Genomic DNA, 23,105 nt, shown 5'->3' with positions numbered 1-23,105 from the left:
GCCGGCGCATCGCAGCAGCGAGGGACAGCGCGGGCGCAGAGACAGCGCGGATCAGCGCGGGCACAAAGAGGGCGCAGAGACAGCGCGGAGCAGCGCGGAACAGCGCGAGCACACAGACAGCGCGAAGCGGTGCGGGACGACGCGGACGAACAAAGCAGACGGCGCACCAAAAGAGAAGCGGTAATTGTAAAACTGTCTTAAGAATATTGTATTTTGCTGTGTAAAGTGTTAACTTAGTTACGATGCCCCTAACTAATGAAGTTGCGTCATCCTCCACTAGTGGTAAGATGTCAGTGAAGGAAGCTCTATGTATTGTGTCAAAAGTGTTCGAAGGGAACAAGAAAGATTTGAGGGAATTCATCGAAAATGTAGATGCAGCTTCTGAATTAGTAAAGTCAGAGGAACATGAAACGTTATTAAAGTTCGTTAAGGCAAAGATAACCGGTGAGGCCAGGTCGAGATTACAGGTGCGTGAACGCACAGGTACGTGGCAAGAGGTGAAACGCGTTTTGGAAGAAAATTATGCCAGTAAGCGTACTATGGACTACTACGCTTGTAAAATTTTCCAAGCCAGACAGGGACAAGGGGAACCAATAGCAATGTGGGCAAGCAGAATTGATGAAATGCAGAGAGACTTTCGAGAAGCAGTAAATAGAGTTACGGCCAGAGAAAACTTGAAAGGTGCAATAGAACTAGTTGACTCCCTAGGAAGAGCGTGTTTTATACAGGGTTTAAGTAATGACAGAATACAAACAATAGTGAGAAGCAGAGGCGATGAAATCACGTTGGCAGCAGCAGTGGAATTGGCACTGCAGGAAGAGAGTGCGATATTGTCCATGAGAGAGCGGGGACTAGCCCCGAGGGTAACGTACACTCGAAATAAGGAAGCTGTAAAAAACGCGAGAGAAAGTAAAGAGTTGAAATGCTTTAATTGTGGGCTGAGAGGTCACATAGCGAGCAAGTGTAGGAAAAGCAGGCCAGAGCATAGAGTACGAGCCATGACAGGTAGAGAATTTACAAATTTTTGCTATGGGTGTGACAAGCCAGGACACACGGACATGGAATGCCGGGAGCGGTTAAGGAAAGTTCACCCGATAGATGTAAGGGAATTCAAAGGAAATCACAGAGAAACCGATGGAGGGTTACGAGAGTGGAGATGTCCACAGTGTAATTTACCGGGGAACTGCGGAGTTCCGTGCACAAGAGTAAAAGATGTCGCATGTTTTAAGTGTAAGCGGCAGGGCCACTACGCGAAAGATTGCCACGAAGGGCCCTGGCACGCCTGGAGAAAAGGCAGGGTGCCAGTATCGAGTAAAACAGGAGAGGTGGTACAGGGAAACTAAGAGGCGGCAAGGCCGCGCAGTCGGGCCTTGTTGCGATAGGTAAACCCACAGTGAGGGTAATCGACTGTGCAACAGAAAACGACGTGGTCGTATTGTACTGTGTAGAACTAAAGAAGTATTTAAAGTTATTAATAGACACAGGAGCACAATTGTGTTTGCTAAAGCGGACGAGTATTCCGGTAAGAAGTATGCTTGGAATCAATGAAACAGAAAAACTTCGGTTAAAGGGTGTAACGAGTGAAGCCGTTAGCACTATGGGCACGGTACAAATAAACTTAAGTATAGACGGATCTGAAAAGGTGAGACAGAAATTTCACGTGTACGGTAGAGGGCTAGACATTCCGTACGACGGATTGATAGGGAGGAATTTCTTAACACAGCATAGAGTCAAGCTGGACTATGCGGGTAAAGTAATAAGACTAAAAGGGCGAGATATACCCTTAGTAGTAGAGGAAGAACCAAAGGGACAAGAGAAAGAATCAAATTCAGAAATAGGCGGAGAGATAGGGCCCCGGGAAGAAAGAATAATGTTGTTGAAAGTGGACGGAAAGGTACCACGGGGAATCGAAAGAGAAATGGTCATACCGAGGCAGGAGATTGCACGAGGGGTGCATGTACCTGAGTCCTTAGTAAAAGTGCGAAATGGGAAATGCATAGTAAGTGCATTGAACGTGTCAGAGGACAGAGTTCGATTAGGAAGTGTAAGACTAATAACGGAAGAAGTAGAAAGAATAGCGAAAGTACGCGAAGTAAAATGTAGCACTGAGGCAGTAGGTAAGACGGAAAGTCGTGCTAGTGTGTTGCGAAGGCAGCTCAGAATGGATCATTTGAACGGCGAAGAAAAGAGCGCTCTAGCAGAGGTCTGCACGGAGTACGGAGATGTATTTCATCTGCCGGGGGACAAATTGTCCTATACTTCTGCAGTGAAACATAGAATACCGATTGCGCCGGAACACGCGGGGAAAGTAGTGAACGCTAGACCGTACAGGATCCCTGAAGCGCAAAAGGAAGTGCTAAAAGAGCAAATAGAACAAATGCTGAAGGATGACATATCGTCGAAAGCAAGAGCGCATGGAACGCACCGTTATTGTTAGTTCCAAAGAAGTTAGATGCCAGCGGCAAGCAGAAATGGAGAATAGTAGTGGACTACCGACAATTAAATGACATCACGGTAGGCGATGCATTTCCACTGGCGAATATCTCCGATATCCTGGATCAATTAGGGCAAGCCAAGTACTTCTCGACGCTTGATCTCGCAAGCGGGTACCATCAAATATTGACGGACGAGAAGGACAGAGAGAAAACGGCATTCAGCTCAAACTATCAACATTACGAATACAAAAGAATGCCGATGGGACTGAAGGGAGCCCCAGGATGTTTCCAGAGACTAATGAACACAGTATTGGCAGGTTTACAGGGTGTTAAATGTTTTGTCTATTTGGACTGACAGTATTATGTGGAAAGGAACCCCCGAAGGATTTATTAATGAAAGGGGTAGGAAAGATAAGCTTTTATAGCAAATGTAAAGGGTATGGAACGAGAGTGTTCATACAAACAGATAGAGTAATTCATAGTAACGTAACAAAAAAGGATATAATACCTCAAATTAATTTAGAATTTGACTGTTGTGTAGTAAACGAAGAAAAGAAGAATGTCTCAACGCTAACTTTAGATTTACCATTGGAGCAGGTAGTAACCCAATTAGACGACTTGAAAGTCGCTGGGAAAAGGTTGGACGATGTCCAGCGATGGCAGAAAGGCAGGAGGAAGAACTAAAATACTCCAGATACCTTACCCATTACTCAATAACTACATACATAGCTATAGCAATAGTCATTGTTATTGTAATAACATGTTGTTGTAAAAATTGTAAATGCTGTAAAGAATGTTTCAAAAGTTTATGGAAGTACTTTGACGATAGTAACTGTTGTGGAAAAGTGTGTATAAGAAACACTATAGTAAATCAATATCCAGAGACTAGCTTAAGTAGAAGACAAGCTAATAAAGAAACTGACGAAGTGGTAATATATGAAAGATGTGGGAAAAACCAAGAAGAGTCAGTCCTGTTTAGAAACCGGAGTTAAGTAAAATAAAAAGATAAAAATATATGAAAAGTGTCTTATAAAAAAAAGGGTGTAATCAATTTTAGTGTTTTGTCCATGTTTTATGAAACTGTACGTACTTGTAATTACCAATGTTGAATGAAAGTGGTATTTTGCATCAATGTTTTAAAAATGTACCTCGATTGTAAATGTAACAATGATTTAAAAGAAAAAAAATGTGTATCTTGAGAAATGTATGTATAAAATGATTGTGTCTAACAAAGAACTAGATGGAATTAAATGTAACGAATCTACATGAAAAAAAAAGAAAAGAGAAAACATGTGAAGTGTTGATGTAACAAAAGAAAATGTAACCAATTAAAATGAGAGAATCACAATTGACGCTACTCTGAGGAGTAACGCCAATTTCCCTGGCGGGGGAGGTGTTGTAACCGCAGGAACAAGCCAAGTCTAATTGCAGTACTTTGAGAATAGCACGTAGGAAGAAGTTAAAAGTTGTAGCGTGGGACGCCAGGCGTGGCCGAAGGGCCAGCCGAGGCGGCACTCAAACCGCTGGGCAGCTGGGTGCTCGATAAGAAAGTAAACAGCCAGCAGAGACAAACGAAGGTCTGTGCAGGGCTCATGACAAGCAATCAAGTAAGGGGTATAAACAGAAAGCACTCCTGGCTAGAGAGAGAGGTCTGGGAGTGGAGAGAGAAAGAAAGAGGGCCCTTGGTGGGGACTGCGCTACGTCATGAGGAGCCAATGAAGGGCTCAGGACGCAGTGCGTGACCATATAGGGAGAGGCGCCTCTATCCCTCCACTCAGCCTCTGAAGAACAATAGCAACAACAATGTTTTAACGAGACCAAATTAGGGCAAGTTGCCTTCGACGCTACGTCATGCCAAGCGCTGGCGGGGTCGAAGGGGAAACGCTAACAAAACCCGAGAGCACGCCGCTCTGGGGAGCTAAGCTAAGCTAAGTGGTGTCGGGTCTTGTCTGGAGAGTTAGAGAGTGATAGCGGCAGCCGACTTGGGCTGGGGAACGGACTGTAGGCAGGCAGCCGGAGATAGTCGCTGGAGTGCGTCAGGGCGTAGCCGCGGGACTCTAACGTAGGGTGTTAAGAGACATTGCAGAACTTCTAGTAGGCAGTCGGAACGGTGGAGTCAGTCATCGTCTCTGTATCGGACTTGGCCTTCCTGTGAGTGCAACCACCGTCAGATAGGGCGAGCTGTACTCATATAGAATAAACTGCAAATTGTTAAAGTTATCACGACTTTAATTTGCCACCGCCTTCCTAGCCTTGTGACAACCAGGGATTTCTACATCTTAGCCAGATCAAAGTCTCCCTCTCACTACGGTCAACCGGCTAAAATCCCATCCACGAACCGTGTCGCTCAATCCCTCGCAATACCCACGCTTGGGACGCGACAATATAAACTTGTACTACTGTGGTAAGCGTGGACTTCGTGTCTATCTTGGCTACAATAATGCGTTTACTATGTTGTTCGTAGTAGCTTACTCGCACTTCTATTTTTTTTATTCATTATTAAACCCACTCCCGCATTACCCCTATTGGATTTTGTATTTATAACCCTGTATTCGCCTGACCAAAGTTTTGTTCCTCCTGCAACTGAACTTCACTAATTCCCATTATATCTAACTTTAACCCATCCATTTTTCTAACCTGCCTACCCGATTAAGGGATCTGACATTCCACGCTCCTATCCGTGGAACGCCAGTTGTGTTTCTCCTGATAACGACGTCCTTCTGAGTAGTCCCCGCCCGGGGAATAATTTACCCAAGAGGACGCTGTCACCATTTAATCATACAGTAAAGCTGCATCCCTCAGGAAAAATTACGGCTGTAGTTTCCCCTTGCTTTCTGCCGTACCAGCAGAACAAGTCCGTTTTGTAATTGCGTAGGCTTCCGCGGCCAGAGTCGGTCGACATAAAAGTTCTCTGGGTATAGTACCGCATCATAATGTAAAAACTACTGCTGCTGGAGAAAAAACAGCGTTTCGACCACGATTGCAGCGGCCTTCTTCTGGCCGTTGGTTTTTCTCCAGCAGCAGTAGTTTTTACATTATGACGCGGTACCATACCCAGAAAACTTTTATGTCGAAGTCCGTTTTGGTTTATGTTACAAGGCCAGTTCAGTCAATCATCCAGACTGTTGCCCCTGCAACTACTGAAAATGATGCTGCCCCTCTTCAAGAACCACACTTTTGTATGGCTTCTCAACAGATACCCCTCCGTTGTGGTTGCACCTACTGTACAGCTATCTGTATCGCTGAGGCACAAAAGCCTCCTCACCAACGGCAAGATCCATGGTTCATGGGGAGAGGTCAGAGTTATATTGTGTGCAATGTAATGTATACAACCATCGCAATAAAATAATAACAGTTGGCAAATGGATGCCCATTTAAAACGCGTGATGAAGCTTCAAAAACGTTCCGGCGTCTTAAAAACCGATGTAGAATACAATTTCTGTTCAGTACTGCAGATCTTCTAAAACGACAGCAGTGAGAAAAATTCGCTCTTTGTATACATTACTTTCTGTTTCTTTCGCTCCAGTTGTAGATATATTTATCACGTTCATGATTTCTCGATGGCTGTCTCGTTTGCTCAATTTTACGTACCCGTAGCTGCCTCTGTATTCTTGGAGCAGTGCTTCGTGCAATTCATTAGACGAACCTAATCTCCAAGGACGAAATAATGCTGTTTCACGTGACTTGACACAGCAGCACTGTCGGCTGAGGAAGAAGAATCAAGGCTAAGAAGAACCAAGGCTGAGAGTGAAAGGCAAACATATACAGACAAGAACTGAGACGGACATGGCCTGGGAATTGACGCGTAGCACAAATATTGCTGGCAACACTACTACGGCCACACATTGCCGTAAAATAAGGCCTCCGCTTCTCCAACCTGCCGAGCGGCGATTCTACCTGCCGGGCGGGTATCGGACGGAGAGATTAAAGGACCTTTCCTCGACCTGTTCTGGGTGCGAATTTCACTGGGTGCTGCCATCCTGGCCAGGTCTTCAGTTCGCTTTGTCGGGTAAAACGGAAGAGGCATGAATTTCCTCCCGTCCCCCGGTCCCCTCAGGGATGAAAAACGAAAAAAAAAAAACACGGGATCTACATCTACATCCATACTCCGCAAGCCACCTGACGGTGTGTGGCGGAGGGTACCTTGAGTATCTCTATCGGTTCTCCCTTCTATTCCAGTCTCGTATTGTTCGTGGAAAGAAGGATTGTCGGTATGCCTCTGTGTGGGCTCTAATCTCTCTGATTTTATCTTCATGGTCTCTTCGCGAGATATACGTAGGAGGGTGGTGAAGGTATGTTCTCAAAACTTCAACAAAAGTCCGTACCGAGCTACTGAGCGTCTCTCCTGCAGAGTCTTCCACTGGAGTTTATCTATCATCTCCGTAACGCTTCCGCGACTACTAAATGATCCTCTAACGAAGCGCGCTGCTCTCCGTTGGATCTTCTCTATCTCTTCTATCAACCCTATCTGGTACGGATCCCACACTGCTGAGCAGTATTCAAGCAGAGGGCGAACAAGCGTACTGTAACCTACTTCCTTTGTTTTCGGACTGCATTTCCTTATGATTCTTCCAATGAATCTCAGTCTGGCATCTGCTTTACCGACGATCAACTTTTTATGATCATTCCATTTTAAATCACTCCTAAAGCGTACTCCCAGATAATTTATGGAATTAACTGCTTCCAGTTGCTGACCTGCTATATTGTAGCTAAATGATAAGGGATCTTTCTTTCTATGTATTCGCAGCACATTACACTTGTCTACATTGAAATTCAATTGCCATTCCCTGCACCATGCGTCAATTCGCTGCAGATCCTCCTGCATTTCAGTACAATTTTCCATTGTTACAACCTCTAGATATACCACAGCATCATCCGCAAAAAGCCTCAGTGAACTTCGGATGTCATCAACAAGGTCATTTACGTATATCGTGAATAGCAACGGTCCCACGACACTCCCCTGCGGCACACCTGAAATCACTCTTACTTCGGAAGACTTCTCTCCATTGAGAATGACATGCTGCGTTCTGTTATCTAGGAACTCTTCAATCCAATCACACAATTAGTCTGATAGTCCATATGCTCTTACTTTGTTCATTAAACGACTGTGAGGAACTGTATCGAACGCGTTGCGGAAGTCAAGAAACACGGCATCTACCTGGGAACCCTCTGAGTCCCGTGGACGAATAGCGCGAGCTGGGTTTCACACGATCGTCTTTTTCGAAACCCATGCTGATTCCTACAGAGTAAATTTCTAGTCTCCAGAAAAGTCATTATACTCTAACATAATACGTGTTCCAAAATTCTACAACTCATAGACGTTAGAGATATGGGTCTATAGTTCTGCACATCTTTTCGACGTCCCTTCTTGAAAACGGGGATGGCCTGTGCCCTTTTCCAATCCTTTGGAATGCTACGCTCATCTAGAGACCTACGGTACACCGCTGCAAGAAGGGGGCAAGTTCCTTCGCGTACTCTGTGTGAAATCGAACTGGTATCCCATCAGGTCCAGAGGCCTTTCCTCTTTTGAGCGATTTTAATTGTACAGTAAAGCAAAAGCTTGTCTTGTTTGCGAGGCAGTACGGCGAGCGATCTAGCATCGTGGAACATGTGATCAGCATGTCCTAGTCGTTATTGACAGGAGATGAATCCTGATGATGCTGTTGTTCTTTTCGCCTCACATAGACTGAGTGGCTCCTTGCCAGACCTCCTAATCTCAGAAAAATCTGAGAATGTACCAGGAATCGAACGTGGAACCTTCCGCACGCAAGGCAGCAACGCTAGTATTTGGCTACTAGGGAGGCGGTCCACCGGGTTGGTTCGAGACCATTTCGCACAAGAGCATCATATTATTTGGGGTCCCCTTCCCCACTGTTTTTCGCGAGTCAGTTAGTTGAGACTACTGTTTTAGTAACTTTTCAAAGAAGACAGTACTGTTCTTTGTTTTTTGGACGTTTTTTTCCGCACTTGGACATATACAAGTTGTATAGGTTAATTTCCGTCTTTAGCAACTGTAATAAAAGTCTTATTTACAGAAAAACATCACAATAAGCAGAATATTACATCAATCATGTAACCGCCCATAGGCCCAAAAGGAATCTGCCCTCAGATATGTGATCCACAAAATATAAAACGCAGTACCACTTAAAAAAATTATAAAAGGAGTTGAACATAATTATTAATTTATTGCAAAAGATAATGAATACCAAAAATCCCTAGTAACAAAACTGAACAAAAAAAGATCCAGAAAAATATAAATACAAAACACCACAAAAATCCACAGACCCATTTCACCCAAAACAGACACATACACCAATGTCACCACCACTGCACAAAAAGAGAACAACATCGAAACCCAATAGACAGCAGGTACACAATCACATATGGAAACAAAACAACACACAGAATTGGAAACATCCTCAAGCACCAAGAAATAAAAATAATATACTACAGCAACAACTCTATACAGAAATGTCCAAATATGGAAGATCAAACGGACATCTACCAAATATCTGACATTTAGTAACTCCAGTGTAACAGCTGTCATGCTCTTCACATAGGAGAGACAGGCAGAAATTAAAACAAAAGAGCATGGAAATATGGCATTTGCAGAACACTCCCAGCAAGAAAATCATCAGCCTAACACCATAAAAAAGGACATGAAAGTTGTTAGATTCAGCAACAAGAAACTTCTTCTCCACCTACAAGAAAACTTTCACATTCAAAAAGCAATAATAAAGAAGAAACACACAATAAACGACCAGACCTACGTTAGCAACCAGGCGCTATTGAAACTAATAAAATATACTGCTGAGAAAGAACAAACCCCATAGACACCACAAATAATATTACAAACTAGGCGATATCCTCACCCTAGATCATCCACCACCGTACCATAGCAACACAATAAATTACACACACAGTAGCTAGGAGTTGTTATCTTCATTTAGAAACCCACTTGTATATATATATACACACACACACACAAATAAACAAAAATAATTACCCACACTAAAAAAAATGAAAAGTCTATTTCTTCTCTCTCCCTCTCACACACACGTGCAGAGATAATCAGCCCCACTTTAAAATTAAAATAATGTTATCTCTTTGGCGATATATCTGGTAATAAATATGCAACCAGTCGCCAGATAAATCGCCAATTTAAATCACAGTCGCAGTTCGACATCCACAATAGAGTAATGAAATGTACTGAAATGTAATCTCTCTCTCTCCAGTTAGGAAATATAAACACAAACAGAGCGACAGTTCAAATGGCTCTGAGCACTATGGGACTAAACTTCTGAGGTCATCAGTCTCCTAGAACTTAGAACCACTTAAACCCAACCTAAGAACATCACACACATCCATGCCCAAGGCAGGATTCGAACCTACGACCGTAGCGGTCGCGCGGTTCCAGACTGTAGCGCCTAGAACCGCTCGGCCACTTCGGCCGGCAGAGCAACAGTACAGGCTTCCACCACTATCAAAACAAAAGACGAATGCAACCCGGAAAAAGCACGTGAATGGCGAGAGGACAGTGATACTTTCCAACGCAGAAATTTGAATGTGTTAAGTGCAGTGAAAATGCTCTGTGCAGGACCTCAACACATTCACGTGGAAGGCGAACAAGAATGCAATAAACATTAAAAACACGAGTAACGAAATCAATAAAAACTGCTCACAATTCTACGTGCAACAAGCGAACTGTTAATGATCATAACAAAGAAAATTGTAAGAAAAAAACCAAATTGCCACAGAGATCACTGAAATGCTTTAAAACAAAGGGAAACGCATATAGTCTTAATACGATTTTTAGTGCAGTTGCCAAAGAAATCAATTAACCTGTACAATTTGAACATATTTTTACTAATTTGATTACAAACCAATTTGATAATTGTAATAATAAAGAATTGCACTAGTGAAATTCAATTTTTCTTACAAAATTCGTAAGTTTTTAGAAACAAGAAACTAAGTCACCAACAAGTAAATAAAATAAGTTCTTAACAGTACCAGCAACGATTCTACTCTTGAAAAGAGACTTGTAGCTAGCTGTAAGGTGTCGATCACCTAGGCTCATTGAATCGGCATGCATGCGTCGCCGCGCATAAAAAAGGGATGCTCATACCTCGGGCTTCATTGGTGATAAAATGACAGGGTCAGGTGTTAGGACGGCCCTTGGGTTAGAGACCATTTGTATACCCAACAGAAGAACCTTCTTAGTGTCACCAGGGCCGGCCTTAACCATCCAGGCGCCCAGGGCGGCTGACTCATTTGGCGTCCATTTTATAATAATATGTACACTACTAGCCATTAAAATTGCTACACCAAGAAGAAATGCAGATGATAAACGGTTATTCATTGGACAAATATATTATACTAGAACTGACATGTGATTACATTTTCACGCAATTTGGGTGCATGGATCCTGAGAAAACAGTACCCAGAACAACCACCTCTGGCCGTAATAACGGCCTTGATACGCCTGGGCATTGAGTCAAACAGTGCTTGGATGGCGGGTACAGGCCCATGCAGCTTCAACACGATACCACAGTTCATCAACAGTAGTGACTGGAGTATTGTGACGAGCCAGTTGCTCGGCCACTATTGACCAGACGTTTTCAATTGGTGAGAGATCTGGAGAATGTGCTGGCCAGGGCAGCAGTCGAATATTTTCTGTATCCAGAAAGGCCCGAATAGGACCTGCAACATGCGGTCGTGCATTATTCTGCTGAAATGTAGGGTTTGGCAGGGATCGAATGAAGGGTAGAACCACGGGTCGTAACACATATGAAATGTAACGTCCACCGTTCAAAGTGCCGTCAATGCGAACAAGAGGTGACCGAGACGTGTAACGAATGGCACGCCATACCATCACGCCGGGTGATACGCCAGCATGGCGATGACAAATACACGCTTCCAATGTGCGTTCACCGCGATGTCGCCAAACAACGGATGCGACAAGCATGATGCTGTAATCAGAACCTGGATTCATCCGAAAAAATGACGTTTTGGCATTCGTGCACCCAGGTTCGTCGTTGAGTACACCATCGCAGGCGCTCCTGTCTGTGATGCAGCGTCAAGGGTAACCACAGCCATGGTCTCCGAGCTGATAGTCCATGCTGCTGCAAGCGTCGTCGAACTGTTCGTGCAGATGGTTGTCTTACAAACGGTCCCATCTGTTGACTCAACGTTTCATCAGGCAACGCTGGTCAATTGCTATTTGTGTATGAGAAATCGGTTGGAAACTTTCCCCATGTCAGCACGTTGTAGGTGTCGCCACCGGCGCCAACCTTGTGTGAATGCTCTGAAAAGATAATCATTTGCATATCACAGCATCTTCTTCCTGTCTGTTAAATTTCGCGTATGTAGTACGTCATCTTCGTGGTGTAGCAATTTTAATGGCCAGTAGTGTATAATGAAGAAAAAACTAATTTTGAATGGGTACCGTATTTTTTACTGACTTTAATATAACTCTAATCCATGAGATTATATTGTTTGTCAGTTGTCTGAGCATAAAACATTTAATGAAAAGCAAATATAAACAAACAGCTAAACCTTAACTTTTCTAGTTTTTCTTGTCAGTACACTTTCCGGTACGATTAGTAAAATCTAGGTTTCTTGCAACTTCATTTCCAATAAATAGTGAGGCCAAACTTGTGTGAGACATTGCAGACCGCAAGTAAGTTTTTATCAATTTTAGTTTGGAAAAACTGCGTTGGCCACTTGGAAGTCACTTGTGTTGTTAACAGAACACGAAACGTTATCCAATATTGAACCGTTCCAGTCAATCTTTAGCAAGAAGCGTTATGAAATGAGCTATTACTTCATTTCAATCATTCGTTAATAACTTCAGAACTACTTCACTTGATGATACAGGGTGCTGTCCTCCATGCACCGTATGGTGGTTTGCAGAATATCTGTGTAGATGTAGATGAGGATGGATCAATGCCGTAAAAGTCATCGCGCTACAAGCATCTAGTAACTCAGAGCGCTTTTCAATAACATTTTTAGGCACTCTCAAAAAACCAAACGTTTCATAAAATTAATGTTTTAAGGTACTGTCTAAGCACTACAAACGTTGAAGTAATGTGGTTAATTTTAGGGTTCCTCCCTTCCCCTCTCCTCCCGCCATAAAAAGCGGGCGCTGAGTGTTACTATCCGACAGTACAGGGTCAAAGTATGAATATTACACACTTCCTCCCGCTTCGGCAAATTAAGCAAACTGGTTGGCTCTTTCTGCATTTGATGTGGTCTACGGCGGGTTTCATGGGACTTACTGAGGCACCATTAGTTAATGTGCGGTTCCTCGGAAAACCCGGTTTTTTTACTCTATTTTCAGTAGGGACCACCTGCCTCAATCTGCCTCCTCAGCACCTTTAATTATTTTCCCAAAAATTTTGGCATGCGAGCATACTCGGTTTCGTTATGCTGTGTGAGATGACAGTGGCAGAGGCAAACAGACGGAAAATTAATAAATACTGGAAGATAGTAGACAGCGATTGTGTTATGAAAAGAGCGAAGGAGACAATGGCAGTGTAAGAAAATGAGAGGGGGCACAGTGGCAGTGGGACATAAGTGACAGTGACAGAACAGTGCTTGGATAAAAGCGGAGGTGACTGTGCCAGGGGGAATGAATAAACAGAAAAAGAAAGTGGAAGCGTGTGAGAGGCAGTGATAACGAGAGACAGAGTATTTGACACAGTAACAACGAAGAAGAAATGGTTCAAATGGCTCTGAGCACTATGGGACTTAATATCTGAGGTCATCGGTGCCCTAGAACTTAGAACTACTTAAACCTAACTAACCCAAGGACATCACACACATTCATGCCCGAAGCAGGATTCGAACTTGCGATGGTAGCGGTCGCGCGGTTCCAGACTGAAGCGTCTAGAACCGCTCGGCCACACCGGCCGGCAACGAAGAATAGAGGGAGATGTAGGGAAGTGGGTAACAGCAGTAGGGAGGAAGGAATGAGATAGTAGCAGAAAGAGAGAGCAAGAGGGAGACAGTAACAATGATTTGCAGTAGTAGAACAGAACGACAGGGACTGTGGCTGTGATACGGGAGACAATGATATAAAGATACAAAGCGATACTGACAATGAGTTGCGCTGAATGAGAGGGAAAGTGCAATGGGAGCAGATGGGTATCAGTGACTTACAGCAATGGACCAGTGCGTGTGAGTTACACAGTTAGGGGAGCTTGTGGGAGTTTGAGGTGGTTGCATGTTACAAAAAAGCGCGAATATGTTCGCATGCCAAAATTTTTGAAGGTGCTGGGGAAGGTAGAATGAAGAAGCAGGAATCCCACTTTGCAGTCAAGTCTTTTAAATGAAAAGGAACATATTCGCATTTTTTGTGGTCCGATAGGACATATTTCCGTTGATTTCTATACGCAGAAATACATCTTTACAATCTTTTTCGCTTCTTATTGAGAATGAGGTAAAAATTTTCATGGCTTTAGCTTGTTTTTCATTTTCCTTTTATACTTCTGCCACTGTTTTTAAACATTATGAGCCAGACATTTTCTTGTTTTTGGGGATTTTTCGTAAGTTAATTCGTTGTTATGAATTCAGTGAAAGTACAATGGAACTTCACGAAAGTGTTACTGGCAAAAACATGACAATGTACTAGCACGTAACAAGAGCACTGTAGAAAACAACACTGCAGTCTGGAATCAAGCGTTGCTCATTGTTTGCATGTTATTGTCCGCTAAGCAGTGAGAAAGTAAAAGAGGTAGGCGCCACAGCTGGCTAAGGAGACTGATTTTGCCTCTATAAACAGTTTTTTCCTCATTACCACGTATTATTGGCGAAATGCTCGTATTTTGCTGTGATGCACAATTGCGAATTACTAGTCAAGTTACCCTGAGGTTAATAAAAATTGTAATACGTAATGTGCCGAAATAGTATTGTATTCCAAGTTTAGGTAGACTTTGGTGAAATTTAAGCCCATTTGGACTGTGACTTAATAGAAAAGTTTTGTCTTGGAAAAAGGCATAAACAGTAACACAAGAGGATGCCATACAGATTCGTAGGAAGAATCTTAAGGACATATATTTCATTAAACGATAAAAGTGGATTATGAAATACTTGTTCGACCGATTCTTGAGTACTGCTCATTATTCTGGGACCCTTACCCGGTTAAATTAACATACGATATAGGATCCAACGAAGAGCGTCGCGTTTTGTGGGCGAGAGAGCGAAACGGGGATGATCAACGAACTCCAGTGGCAGACGCTAAAAGAGAGACGCTGTGCATTACAGAAAAGTTTACTATTGAATTTCCAAGAGAGTCCGTTCAGGGAAGAGTAGGAAAACATACTACTTCCGTCAATAAACATCTCGTGGAATGACCACAACAAGAAAACTCGAGAAATTAGAGTTAATGCAGAGATTTACCGATAATCATTCGTCCTACGTGCCATGCGCGAATGGAACGGGGATGAGGCGATCCGTTAGTAGTATCAGGACTCCCCGCTGCGGCATATTGATGTAGGTATGTACAAACTTCGGCGATATTTCATACTGAATTACCTCACAAACGACACGTTTGCAGATCCATGTTTACCGAGTCAGTTTTCGCTACTAATTCTAATACACCAATGTATACAAAGCCTGCATTTCCGCCTCTGGTGCCCCTGTCAGCTTGGCGCCCCGGTCGGCCGCTTGGGCCTTAAAACGGCCCTGCTTTTACGTTGGAAATAATACCATAAATATCTTCTCCTCCCCCCATGAACCATGGACGTTGCCGTTGGTGGGGAGGCTTGCGTGCCTCAACGACACAGATAGCCGTACCGTAGGTGCAACCACAACGGAGGGGTATCTGTTGAGAGGCCAGAGAAACGCGTGGTTCCTGAAGAGGGGCAGCAGCCTTTTCAGCAGTTGCAGGGGCAACAGTCTGGATGATTGACTGAACTGGCCTTGTAACACTAACCAAAACGGCCTTGGCTATGCTGGTACTGCGAACGGCTGAAAGCAACGGGAAACTACAGACGCAATTTTTCCCGAGGGCATGCAGCATTACTGTATGGTTAAATGATGATGGCATCCTCTTGGGTAAAATGTTCCGGAGGTAAAATAGTCCCCCATTCGGATATCCGGGCGGGGACTACTCAAGAGGACGTCGTTATCAGGAGAAAGAAAACTGGCGTTCTACGGATCGGATCCCTTAATCGGGCAGGTAGGTTAGAAAATTTAAAAAGAGAAATGGATAGGTTAAAGTTAGATATAGTGGGAATTAGTGAAGGTCGGTGGCAGGCGGAACAAGACTTTTGGTCAGGTGAATACAGGGTTATAAATACAAAATCAAATAGGGGTAATGCTGGAGTAGGTTTAACAATGAATAAGAAAATACGAGTACGGGTAAGCTACTACAAACAGCATAGTGAACGCATTATTGTGGCCAAGATAGATACAAAGCCCACACCTACTACAGTAGTACAAGTTTATATGCCAACTAGCTCTGCAGATGACGAAGAAATTGAAGAAATATATGATGAGATAAAAGAAATTATTCAGATAGTGAAGGGCCGAAAATTTAAGTCATGGGTGACTGGAATTCGGTAGTAGGAAAAGGGAGAGAAGGGAACGTAGTAGGTGAATATGGATTGGGGCTAAGAAATGAAAGAGGAAGCCGCCTGGTAGAATTTTGCACAGAGCATAACTTAATCATAGCTAACACTTGGTTCAAGAATCATGAAAGAAGGTTGTATACATGGAAGAACCCTGGAGATACTAGAAGGTTTCAGATAGATTATATAATGGTAAGACAGAGATTTAGGAACCAGATTTTAAATTGTAAAACATTTCCAGGGGCAGATGTGGACTCTGACCACAATCTATTGGTTATGAACTGTAGATTAAAACTGAAGAAACTGCAAAGAGGTAGGAATTTAAGGAGATGGGGCCTGGATAAACTGAAAGAACCAGAGGTTGTACAGAGTTTCAGGGAGAGCATAAGGGAACAATTGACAGGAATGGGAGAAAGAAATGCAGTAGAAGAAGAATGGGTAGCTTTGAGAGATGAAGTAGTGAAGGCAGCAGAGGATCTAGAAGGTAATAAGACGTGGGCTAGCAGAAATCCTTGGGTAACAGAACAGATACTGAATTTAATTGGTGAAAGGAGAAAATACAAAAATGCAGTAAGTGAAGCTGGGAAAAGGAACACAAACGTCGCAAAAATGAGATCGACAGGTAGTGCAAAATGGCTAAGCAGGGATGGCTAGAGGACAAATGTAAGGATGTAGAGGCGTGACTCACGAGGGTTAAGATAGATACTGCCTACACGAAAATTAAAGAGACCTTTGGAGAAAAGAGAACCACTTGCATGAATATCAAGAGCTCATATGGAAACACAGTTCTAAGCAAAGAAGGGAAAGCAGAAAGGTGGAAGGAGTATACAGAGGGTCTATACAGGGACGATGTTCTTGAGGACAATATTATGGAAAAGGAATAGGAGGTAGATGAAGATGAAATGGGAGATATGATACTGCGTGAAGTTTGGCAGAGCACTGAAAGACCTAAGTCGGAACAAGGCCCGGGAGTAGACAACATTCCATTAGAACTACTGACAGCCTTGGGAGAGCCAGTCCTGACAAAACTCTACCATCTGGTGAGCAAGATGTATGAGACAGGCGAAATACCCTCAGACTTCAAGAATAATATAATAATTCCAATCCCAAAGAAAGCAGGTGTTGACAGATGTGAAAATTACCTAACTATCAGTTTAATAAGTCACGGCTGCAAAATACTAACGCGAATTCTTTACAGACTAATGGAAAAACTGGTAGAAGCCGACATCGGGGAAGATCAGTTTGGATTCCATAGAAATGTTGGAACACGTGAGGCAATACTGACCCTACGACTTATCTTAGAAGAAAGATTAAGGAAAGGCAAACCTACGTTTCTAGCATTTGTAGACTTAGAGAAAGATTTTGACAATGTTGACTGGAATAGTCTCTTTCAAATTCTGAAGGTGGCAGGGATAAAATACAGGGAGCGAAAGGCTATTTACAATTTGTACAGAAACCAGATGGCAGTTACAAGAGTCGAGGCACATGAAAGGGAAGCAGTGGTTGGGAAGGGAGTGAGACAGGGTTGTAGACTCTCCCCGATGCTATTCAATCTGTATATTGAGCAAGCAGTACAGGAAACAAAAGAAAAGTTCGGAGTAGGTATTAAAATCCATGGAGAAGAAATATAAACACTAAGGTTCGCCGATGACATTGTAATTTTGTCAGAGACAGCAAAGGACTTGGAAGAGCAGTTGAACGGAATGGACAGTGTCTTGAAAGGAGGGTATAAGATGAACATCAACAAAAGCAAAACGAGGATAATGGAATGTAGTTGAATCAAATCGGGTGATGCTGAGGGAATTAGATTAGGAAATGAGACACTTAAAGTAGTAAAGGAGTTTTGCTATTTGGGGAGCAAAATAACTGATGATGGTCGAAGTAGAGAGGATATAAAATGTAGACTGGTAATGGCAAGGAAAGCGTTTCTGAAGAAGAGAAATTTGTTAACATCGAGTATAGATTTAAGTGTCAGGAAGTCGTTTCTGAAAGTATTTGTACAGAGTGTAGCCATGTATGGAAGTGAAACATGGACGACAAATAGTATGGACAAGAAGAGAATAGAAGCTTTCGAAATGTGGTGCTACAGAAGAATGCTCAAGATTAGATGGGTAGATCACATAACTAATGTGGAGGTATTGAACAGAATTGGGGAGAAGAGGTGTTTGTGGCACAACTTGACTAGAAGAAGGGATCGGTTGGTAGGACATGTTCTGAGGCATCAAGGGATCACCTATTTAGTACTAGGTGGCAGCGTGGAGGGTAAAAATCGTAGAGGGAGACCAAGAGATGAATACACTAAGCAGATTCCGAAGGATGAAGGTTGTAGTAGGTACTGGGAGATGATGAAGCTTGCACAGGATACAGTAGCATGGAGAGCTGCATCAAACCAGTATCAGGACTGAAGACCACAACAACAACAATATCTTCTTTGCCGAATTAAACGCCAGCGCGCCGTGCAGTTCGTAACGGAATGCACTCCGTGTGCAAGGCCGCTGGCTGTAGTCCAACGTCCACCAAAGAAGCTGCCTACAAGGTCACGTACTGCCCCCTCCTCTATCGCTGCGCTCATATCAGTTCCCCGCCTTCAGCTGACGCACTCATCTACACAAGGGAACTGGCAACTGACTGCTTGTCAGTAGAGCCGCGCGAATACACTTCCCTCGCTCTCGCTGCGAAATTACCAACAACTCCCTGATTCTTCAAAGAATCGAACTCACATCTTTAAAGCAGCATCAAATGCCCGAATACTTGACAAATGAGTTAATATGTTAAATATTTGACTAAGCATGTAAGCAAGGAAACGTTTAGAGAAGGTTTGAAATTATATAGAAGTTGACATAAAATGACAATTTGGGGATCTATCATATGATTTACATGGTTACTGTGGTGTCACAAAGTTTCGGCTATGCATCAGCCATCTTCAGAATCCACAATAAAAGTAAAAGAAAATACAGTACTGGCTACTACATTAAGAAATTAAAAACGAAGAACAAAAATCATACTGTGAACACGATATGGGCTAACTCCCATTCTGCTGCTACGCAACAAATCATAACCATGTAAAAATAACATTTGTCAAAATTGCCACGCCAGCTTCAAACGGTTATGGACCTCTTTTTAACTACTTTGTATAATTATCAAGGACCTCTAGGATAGCTTCGCATCCTATATATACACGGTCGCAGCATGTTTGGCAAGTTTAACTCATTTTATTTTTACATCGTTAAGACTTGTTGCAGTGCAGCAGAACGAGAGGTATACGGTGTTAACGTGTTCACATTGTGATTTGTCTCCTCTGTTTTTAACCACTTAATGTAACAGCTAGCAATTTATTTTATGTTACTTCTATTGTAGAGTCTGAAGATCGCTCTCGCTTAGCAGAAACCAGCAATTCTGTTCAAAGAATTCTGCAATCAAGACAGTTTAAATAAAAGATTACCTTTGAGATTGTGCTTTGAGTTCGTTGGAAGTCGCAAAGTGCTCTCATTAAAGACTGGATGAGTATAAACTGAGTAATGTACGGTTAATTTTAACCAAATGCTAGTATTTCACGCATCTCAACGTTTATGACGACGTATCTCATGAAATACTTCTCGTACGGTGACACAATTTTCAGTTTCATTCAACGGTATATGCGTATACTGTCTGCAAACTGTGTTGCAAATAAAGGCAGTAGTAAAGACATAATAAATTAAAACATCTTGTCTGATGCTGAAGTTTTACTAGACGAACCGGGAAAATGTAATAAATGATAAACATTTTTCCCTTAATCATTGTACGATGGATGTCGGCGAGAAACAGTTTCGTAAAGGTTTGAAATTGTGTGTAAAGTTTGTTGGAAGTCACTAAGCCCTCTCATTCTCAAATCCTGTATGAATGAGATCCTTGTATTTTCGAGCCGTCCGTTATGCTGCCGCAAGATAAATACTTGTGTTACTGTGTTAACCATTTAATATAATGTTACACATGTTAAAGATTATAGTATGACTTAGTTTAAATTCGGGCAATAATTGTTCGAAATATCGAAAATTGAATTTTTGTTGCCCTCAACTGGTACCGGGTTCCGGAATTGCATTTTATTAAGTATACTGCAGATTAGTGAGCGATGTGAGGAATTACTTTACGCACTAGACTGCTATTTGGGAGTTGAGGCGTTATTCAGAAATCCCCGTCCGGTGCAAGACAATGACACCTGAATGCTAAAACCATTCCTTCAACAAGAACACCACTGTATTCTTCTCTCCCTGCCCTGTTGAGTTAGTTCTCGATCGCTATTTATCTCGATGCCGACGGGCATTAAACGCCAGTCATAATATTCCTCGAGTCTGATGGGGAATAACGAAGAGTCTCATTTAACAAAAATGGTTCAAATGGCTCTGAGCACTATGGGACTCAACTGCTGTGGTCATAAGTCCCCTAGAACTTAGAACTACTTAAACCTAACTAACCGAAGGACATCACACACATCCATGCCCGAGGCAGGATTCGAACCTGCGACCGTAGCGGTCGTGCGGTTCCAGACTGTAGCGCCTTTAACCGCTCGGCCACTCCCGCCGGCCTCATTTAACAAAATGAGTTTTAAGATCTCGTTTACGTAGAATGTTTACAAGCTACTATGTAATAAACATTTCTTGAAATGTAACATTCATGAACAGCTGTTTTCAAAGCATGGCTGTTTTCGCAGTTTTCAGTGACAATAAACTCGTGATAAATAGCAATACTGTAACGCTAATATTGAGGTCTGTGTGCAACTAAACAAGTGCAGATTTTGTGCTACCCAAAGCTGGTATAAAGCCCAAACGACACAAGCATCCACTTGGGGCGCCCGTAACACAAAATTTGCACATAGAATGCGTCATAACCAATGGCGAAAATAACACATTTCCGCGCTTACTAGACTCAGAATATCTTTAACGGTCTTACTAAACGCTCAAAGAACTGCAACTAATTTGTGAAGAAGGGAGGAAATAGGAGGAGGGCGGTGGCAAAATCATATGCCGCTTGTGTGGAAAAATGGATGGGGATGTGGCACTAAACGATGTATCGCTTATGTAGAAAAATGTTCTCTAATGGCCCTGATTCTACCGTATCCGTCTCGACTCAGTTAATTATGAGGTGCACAATGCCCACTGTAGTACTTCTGCACTACAGGTATGCATACCTGACACTACTGAAGATAGGCTGTTATCATCAATGTCACACGCATTTCTCATGGCACACTAATTACATCTCCACTTCTCCATCAAGCAACTGCCACCATGGTGGAAATATTAAAATGCTATTTGTGAGCTGTGCCAAAAGGATTATACACCGCTGAAAACAGAAGACCAGCTTCATCAGCAGAACACCATGTGCACACACAGTGCATAATCAACATAAACATTGCCATTAAAGCTACTTCAAAATGAATTGTACGAATCGTTTATAGCACTATATCAAATGTATTCAATCAGTTTCACGTAGGTGTAACCTCAACATTGTAACCAATGTAGCATTACTAGCACCTGATTATCAACGTATGTAGTAAAACTGTGTACACAGTAACATAGAAAAAGATTTTGATGGCACCTATATAGCATGTGTAATTCTCAAAGATACATAATTCTACTGTGGTCCATTTTAACTCGTAAATACAAAGTAGGTGAAATTTTGGCAGATGACAGCAGTCACTCACAACAATTCATTAAAACGAGCTTGAATTAGAGAACGCATTTAACATTGTTTGAAGTAGGTTATAGTCAAAGAAATTGCTACATCGTCTAAAATGACGTGTGCAGAAACATTAAATGCACAAGAAATTCAGCACCTCGTTTCTCCTTTAAAAATCCATTGAGTTCCATCCATTAGGTAGTTTGGTGGTTTGAGACAATGAAAATAATTCAACATTACACTAAAGCTTGTCGACGAATAGATAATCACACAGAAAGTTACATGAATATGACTAATTAAACAGGGGCTGTGCATGAATATTTAGCTCCGTGACGTTACTTTATCAATAACAAAATAACACAGTTCTTATTGGCTTACTTTCGTCCGTTGACTTTCTCCAATGTACCTTTGCCAATTAATTACAAGTCATTTCATCAAAATAGCTCTGACGAAGCGTTACTTTATCAATAACAAAGAAACACAGTTCTTATTGGCTTACCTTTGTCCGTTGATTTTTACACCGAGCCTTTGCCGATTACTTACAAGTCACTACAGGCAAAAGTACGAGTATATATTTCGTTCTTATGTATGATTTCACTTCACGTATCTGAACTCTCGCCTGCGAGAGATCTTCGCAGATACAGCTTAGTTATTTGAGCAATATCCCTCACGCACACTCACAATACATACGTTTTGCGGAATTTCCTCCGCTGCGCAGTTTGACAAGCAACACAGGAGCGGCGTACGGAGCTGCCAACGCTTGGGACCTCACCGACGGCGTTAGCTTACCAGTAATACAGTTGGTACGACTGCAGCGTTGCGTTTCTGCGCTCGAGACTTTTATCTGTTTCACGAACGAGCGTTGCATTTGAGCAAAGTGGTGTACACTCATTGTTTCAGTTGTCATGCTCCATATGACTCGTACCTATGGTTATAAAACGAAGACACGATACGACTCAATAGAATAAATCGCCCATGACGTCTTCAAATAAACGCATGAGGTTGTATATTAATACAATAACAATACTACAGCCTACTTCTTAACCAGTGGAATATGAGTTTTTCTTGCCATTTTAAGTCGCAGTTCTCTGTAATGTTCTTCTCATTTTTAAGAAATCTTGTTGTTGGAGGTAACCTTAAATTTCACCCGGATCGAAGTGATTTACGTCTTACTGACTGTACCAACGTTTGAGAAATTACTACACGTAACTATCTAGTGAACTGGAACAATGGTTACGATACTTTCGAGCGTGTGTTAATAATCAATATTTTCTCACAAATTCGGGCTACAAACGAACGGTTTTATGCCTACAGAAAGATAGTACATGCATGCAGCAGATTATTTAAAATAACAAGCCTATAGAAAGCTATTTCTTACAGTGATAATTCAGGTACGGTAGCTGATGATTCTTTTAGGAAATAAGATCAAAATGCGGCTATCATAAAT

At 42.4% G+C, this 23,105-nt stretch overlaps 1 protein-coding gene across 1 annotated transcript in view; it reads right to left on the bottom strand.

Annotated features, from left to right (window-relative positions):
• Window positions 1–22,399, bottom strand: part of LOC126174718 (hornerin-like) — an 84,131-nt gene extending 61,732 nt beyond the window's left edge. The window contains exon 1 of the mRNA XM_049921056.1: window positions 22,158–22,399. The gene's annotated coding sequence lies outside the window, so the exon portion shown is untranslated. The remainder of the gene's footprint in view (window positions 1–22,157) is intronic.
• Window positions 22,400–23,105: the final 706 nt, after the last annotated feature.

This window comes from Schistocerca cancellata, chromosome 1 (assembly GCF_023864275.1).
Source record: "Schistocerca cancellata isolate TAMUIC-IGC-003103 chromosome 1, iqSchCanc2.1, whole genome shotgun sequence".
In the NCBI taxonomy this organism is placed as follows: Eukaryota; Metazoa; Arthropoda; class Insecta; order Orthoptera; family Acrididae; genus Schistocerca; species Schistocerca cancellata.
The sequence above is the reverse complement of the archived record's forward strand: the minus strand, read 5'-3'. Positions and strand labels throughout refer to the sequence as shown.